This window comes from Alligator sinensis, unplaced genomic scaffold (assembly GCF_000455745.1).
Source record: "Alligator sinensis unplaced genomic scaffold, ASM45574v1 scaffold184_1, whole genome shotgun sequence".
Lineage (NCBI taxonomy): Eukaryota > Metazoa > Chordata > Crocodylia > Alligatoridae > Alligator > Alligator sinensis.
Window position 1 is genome coordinate 21,189 of NW_005842983.1, and position 5,912 is coordinate 27,100.

At 53.3% G+C, this 5,912-nt stretch overlaps 1 long non-coding RNA gene across 1 annotated transcript in view; it reads left to right on the forward strand.

The window, feature by feature from the left end:
• Positions 1-3,271: 3,271 nt before the first annotated feature.
• Positions 3,272-5,912, forward strand: part of LOC112548176 — a 3,198-nt gene continuing 557 nt past the window's right edge. The window contains exons 1-2 of the long non-coding RNA XR_003091984.1: positions 3,272-3,549; positions 4,383-4,515. This is a non-coding gene — a long non-coding RNA (uncharacterized LOC112548176). The remainder of the gene's footprint in view (positions 3,550-4,382; positions 4,516-5,912) is intronic.

Below are 5,912 nucleotides of genomic sequence, written 5' to 3' on the forward strand. Positions count from 1 at the left end.
CTTTTTCTGTTTAGTTTTGTAGTTTGTTGGAAGTTATTAAAACCAGCCTTTCTGCTATTCATCAACTGAGTGTTGTGTCAATTTTCAGAGCACTAGGTTTAAAAACCTGCTTTCTAAGTGCAACACAGTCTGGACTCTGCTTCCCGCCTACGCTTCATTGCCCCGGCAAGGAAAACCATTGGTGGTGCTGTGTCCGTCTGTCTCCACGTGACCACTGGCAAATGTGTGTTCATTGGTTGTGACCAGCATCAGGGGCTCCCGGGGGCTGTGTGTCTGTCCATCTCCACTGCCCTGCATCCACGGTCCTGGCAGAGGTACCCACATCTGTACAGCAGATTTCATAGATTTCATAGACATTAGGGCTGGAAGGGACCTCGGAAGATCATCAAGTCCAGCCCCCCGCCCAAAGGGCAGGAAGTCAGCTGGGGTCATAGGATCCCAGCAAGATAAGCATCCAGTTTGCTCTTGAAGGTGTTCAATGAAGGCGCTTGAACCACCTCCGGTGGCAGGCTGTTCCAGACCTTGGGGGCTCGGACAGCAAAGAAATTCTTCCTTATGTCCAGCCTGAAACGATCTTGAAGTAGTTTGTGACCATTCGACCTCGTCATCCCTTGGGGCGCTCTGGTGAACAAACGTTCCCCCAGATACTGGTGGTCACCCCTGATAAACTTGTAGGTGGCCATCAGATCACCCCTAAGCCTGCGCTTTTTCAGGCTAAAGAGCCCCACGGCTCTCAGCCTGTCATCGTAGGGTCTGCTTCCCTGACCTCTGATCATGCGCGTGGCTCTTCTCTGGACTCTCTCAAGCTTCTCCACATCCTTTTTGAATTGTGGAGCCCAAAACTGGACACAGTACTCCAGCTGCGGCCTCACTAAGGCCGAGTACAGGGGGAGAATGACGTCCCGGGATTTGCTTGAGAGACGTCCCGGGATTTGCTTGAGACGTCCCGGGATTTGCTTGAGATCATCGAGTCTGACCCCCTGCATAGGCAGGGAAGAGTGCTGGGTGGCCCACTTGCTGAGCCTGTCCAGGTCAGCCTGGATAACCTGCCTGTCTTCTGGTGTGGATGCTTTGCCCCAAAGTTTGGTGTCATCGGCGAACTTGGCCAGTCCGCTTCTGACTCCAGTGTCCACATCATTAATGAAGATGTTGAACAGTATGGGTCCAAGGACAGAGCCTTGGGGGACCCCACTGGTCACAGGACACCACGATGAGCGACTTCCATCAATTACTACCCTCTGGGTCCGACCCCGGAGCCAATTTTCCAGCCAGTGGATCGTGGAGAACCCAAGGCGACAATTGGCCAGTTTCTCCAAGAGGCGATCATGGGAAACCAGATCGAAGGCTTTTTTGAAGTCAAGATATATGACATCAATCTCTTCTCCCTTGCCCAGGTGATAGGTCACCTGGTCGTAGAAGGAAATGAGATTGGTCAAGCAAGACCTACCGGCAACAAACCCGTGCTGGCTATCCCTTAAGATGTTAGTGTTGGCCAGTCCGTTAAGGATGGCCTCTTTAATAAACTTTTCTAAGATCTTCCCCGGGATAGAAGTCAGGCTAATGGGCCTATAGTTAGCCGGATCCACTTTCCTCCTTTTCTTGAAGATAGGCACCACATTGGCCTTCTTCCAGTCTTCGGGCACTACACCCGAGCGCCAAGAGTTTTCAAAGATCCGTGCTAGAGGCTGGGCTATGATGCTCGCCAGCTCCTTGAGTACCCTGGGGTGAAGATACCCAGATACAACCAGCACAATAATCCCAAGTGCTATGAGGACTGTGCCCCACACAGGGAAATGCCCTGAACCTGCAAACCAATGACCCCAGTCAGAAGTGAGACCCCAGGGGTTACTCTGGAGCCTCAGCTTCTGCCTCAGAGGAGCCCTCAAGTGCCCTGTGGAGGGGTAAACCCCACCCCACTACTTACCCTGGTCCCCAGTGGTGATGCTGGTGGTAGACCCATGTCCGTGCTTAGTTGGTGGGAACAAGGCAAGTTCTCGATGGAGACACAAGGTAAGGGGGTGATGGGGAGGTTTGGGCGGATGGTGGTGGGGGTGAGAGACAGTGTTGAAGGCCTTCCTGAAGTCCAGAAAGACTACGTCCACCATGACACCTGCGTCCAAGGATTTTGTGACCTGATCATAGAAGGCCACCAGGTTGGTCTGACAGGACCTGCCTCGAATGAACCCATATTGGTTGCCCCAAACATGATCTCCCCTGCTGGTCCCTCGCAGATGTGCTCCTGGATGATTTTCTCAAAGAGCTTCCCTAGGACCGAAGTAAGACTAACAGGCCTATAGTTTCCTGGGTTCTCCTTCCCCCCCTTTTTGATAATGGGGACCACATTGGCCCTTTTCCAGTTCTCCGGCACCTCGCCAGAGCACCGCGAGTGCTCGTAAATCCGGGCCAGGGGTCCCGCCATGACCTCTGCTAATTCCCTCAGCACTCTGGGGTGGAGATCGTCAGGACCTGCTGACTTGAACACGTCCAGCGCCACCAGAAGTTCCCTGACTAGGTCCTCACTCACCCTGAGCCTGGCAGCGCCTCCCCTGGGTCCGTCTGGGATCCCGGTGGGGGGGATGCCCTGCCCCTGCTCAAAAAGATAGAGGCAAAGAAATTGTTAAAGAGGTTGGCTTTGTCATCTGGTGTGACCACCAGATTTCCTAGCAAATCCTGCAGAGGCCCCACATTACCCGGAACCTTCTTTTTACCCCTTATGTATTTAAAAAATGATTTCTTGTTGTCCTTGATCCAGGTCGCTAGTCCCAGTTCCATCTCCGCCTTAGACTTCCTAACAGCCCCCCTGCAGTCTCAAGCAATGGAGGTATAATCCTCCGAAACTTAGACGCCTAAATCCTTATGGAAAGTCAGCGGGATTTAGTTCCTAAAACACACACAGCTGCTTTAGAATATATGCTTTCTATATTAAATATCTGATGATGGCACATGCCTTAAGGAACGACCACTCTTCCTGGACTGGTCTTTCACAAGTCCCGTGAGATGCCCCTGCCCATTACGGGACAGGGACGCCTAAGTGAGGGTGGTTTCTTGCCCTCCATCAATGCTGACCTTGTGAAGGAACAGCTTGAGAGGCTGGACACCTTCAAGTCAGCCGGCACAGATCTTAGAGAGCTCCTGGCGCTCTGGTGAAGTTTTTTTCCCTGCAGGCAAGCCCAGCTTCAGTTTTGAAACATTTCAACTGCCCCTCATTTCATTTCAAGGCTGTTTCAAAGCCCTTCATTTCATTTTGATTTTGCTGTTTCAAGCTCAAAATGAGTCGAAACAAAACAGCCGGCAAAATTTCACACAGCCCCAGTTCACACCACTCAGAATCCCCCCACAACTCCCTGCAAATTTCCTCCTATCCCCACAGACCAGGCCAGTTCATGTAGCTTGTGTCGTAATGTACTTTGGGGGAAATCCAGACAAAGATACAAAATCAGGGGCATAAAGTGTACCCTTGTTGCCAAGAAAGCTAACGGCATCCTGGACTGCATTGGTAGGACCGTTGCCAGCAGGTCACAGGAACTGATTCCTCTGCATTCTGCACTGGTGAGGCCACATCTGAGGTCCTGTGTCCAGTTTTAAGCCCCCACTACAGAAAGGATGTGGAAAAATTGGAAAGAGTCCAGCGGAGGGCAACAAAAATAGCTCAGGGGCTGGAGCACATGACTTGTAAGAAGAGACTAAGGGAACTGGGCTTATTGAGTCTGGAGAAGAGAGGACTGAGAAGGGATTTAACAGCAGCCTTCAACTCCCTGTAGTGGGGTCTAAAGAGGGTGGAGCTGGACTGTTCTCAGTGGTGGCAGGTGACAGAACAAGGAGCAATGGGCTCAAGTTGCGCTCTCTCACTAGGAGGGTGGCAAAGCACTGGAACAGGTTACCCAGAGTGGTGGTCCATCCTTGGAGGTTTTTAAGACCCAGGTAGAGAAAGCTTTGGCTGGGATGAGATGTTTGGAACTGGTCCTGCTTTGAGGAGGTTGGACTAGATGCGACCTCCTGAGGTCCCTTCCAACCCTAAATTGTTATGATTCTATAATTATATATGCATATATGTGTACATGTATGTATATGTGTAACGTCACGTTAGGTGCCAGTGTAGGCCTCAATCAGCAGTGGGTACCAGGAGCTCTTGCAGTGCTCTGCCTCATGAAGGAGCCATGCTTGCAGGCAGAGAAAACAGTAGAAGGAAGATGCAATGACTAACAACCGGGCTCCCTGTTCTCCAGCATGGGGGGTACAGGGAAAAGGAGCAGAAAATGGATCCAAACCTGCTCGGGGGTCCAATCAGCCCAGTCACAGCGTGAAATCTTTGGATGGGGGCTGACAACAGACTCCCTCTTGATCCTTACTAATATTTGTTTCTTTCCTTTCTCCCACCTCAGGTGAAAGTTGATCCAAGCGCAGAGAAGACTCCTACACTGGATGGGCAGCTTGCCTTTTAACATGGTTCGTGACAAGATTAGGGCTGAGGGGAAGCCATCTCCTGCCCAACTTAGACTTCCTTCCTCAGTTCAGGTGTGTCCTTCAGCCTCAGGTACCTCTTCCTCCCCCTGGAATCAACCCCTTGGGTGCATTTACACTGGTCTCACACCTCCACCAGCCCGTTGTTTGTGGTTTGCACAGCGCTGAACACCAAAGTCTCTTTTGCCCTTGGTTTGCTCTGAAAATAATGCTTTCCAGAGCTGTGGTGAATGTCCTCACTTTTCAGATACACCAAACTTTTCATTCAGATCGACTCAGTGACTACGGGATCGATCTCCACATCTGACATTGGGTTACTGCACAGCTCTGCTGCCAGCCCTGCCCCCCACGTTGTCAGTGCCCCTCACTCCTGACACACAGCCCTCTGCCCTCCTAGCCCTAATGCTGCCCCTCACTCCAGACCCGCAGCCCCCTAGCCCCCCCAACCCTGCCAGTGCCCCTCACTCCCGACCCACAGCCCCTGACCCCCCAGCCCTGCTGGTGCCCCTCACTCCCAACCCACAACCGCCTGCCCCACCGCTGTTCCTCACTCCCAACTCGCAGCCCCCTGCCCCCCAGCTGCACACGGGGGGCAACAATGGGGATCTCACAGCTGGGTCTGGGGGACCCCCTCCCAATCAGGGGTCTCCCCTGGAGCTGGGGAACAACTGGGTCTGGGGTGGGGGGGCGGCGGTTGCAGGGACCCTCCCACTTCAGATAAGAGCAGCCCCCTCCCTCACCTCACGGACAAGCCCCGGCCTCACTCACGGGTTGGAAACGAGGTGGGAGATGCACTTACCCTCTCACGCCCTGCCCCTCCCTCTGCGCATGAGCAGTAGCATCTGCCAGCTGCCTTCATCAACTGCTTCTATGGCCCCATCACGCATGCCACCCTAGAAGTGCAGTTCGCTGCCTGGGCCTGGTGCATTGTGGGAACGTGGAGCTGGCAGTGGGGGCATGGAGCCACCCAGGCAGGACGAGGGCAGAGATGACCCTATTGATGAACCTCACCATATACAACTAACAACCCCACCCCACCTTCCCACCATGCACCAGGAAAAGCCTTTGGGAATGCCCCTCCTTTCCCCCCACACAGCTGACCCTAATACCCCCCCCATTAAGAGCCAATCCCCCTATAAAGCAATTCCCCTCCATTGCTCTGCCATACAACCAATTCCCCCACAAAAGACACCGCAGGCTCCAGCAAGATCCAGCTCCATTTATTGTACAAGAACAAGTTCCAGGGTCAGGGTGCAGACACGTGGGTGGTGGAGGCGAGTAGCAGCAGCAAGAGTGAAAGCCACCGTGCAACGAACAGTGCAGGCAAAAACAGTCCCCAGGCACGTGTCTTGAAAAGGGGCAGATGCATGCAAAAGCAGGGGGGGCGGCATCGCCCAAGGGTGGGTGTAGGGGAGGGGACATGAAGTGCCTTGTATTGCAAAACTGGGGGG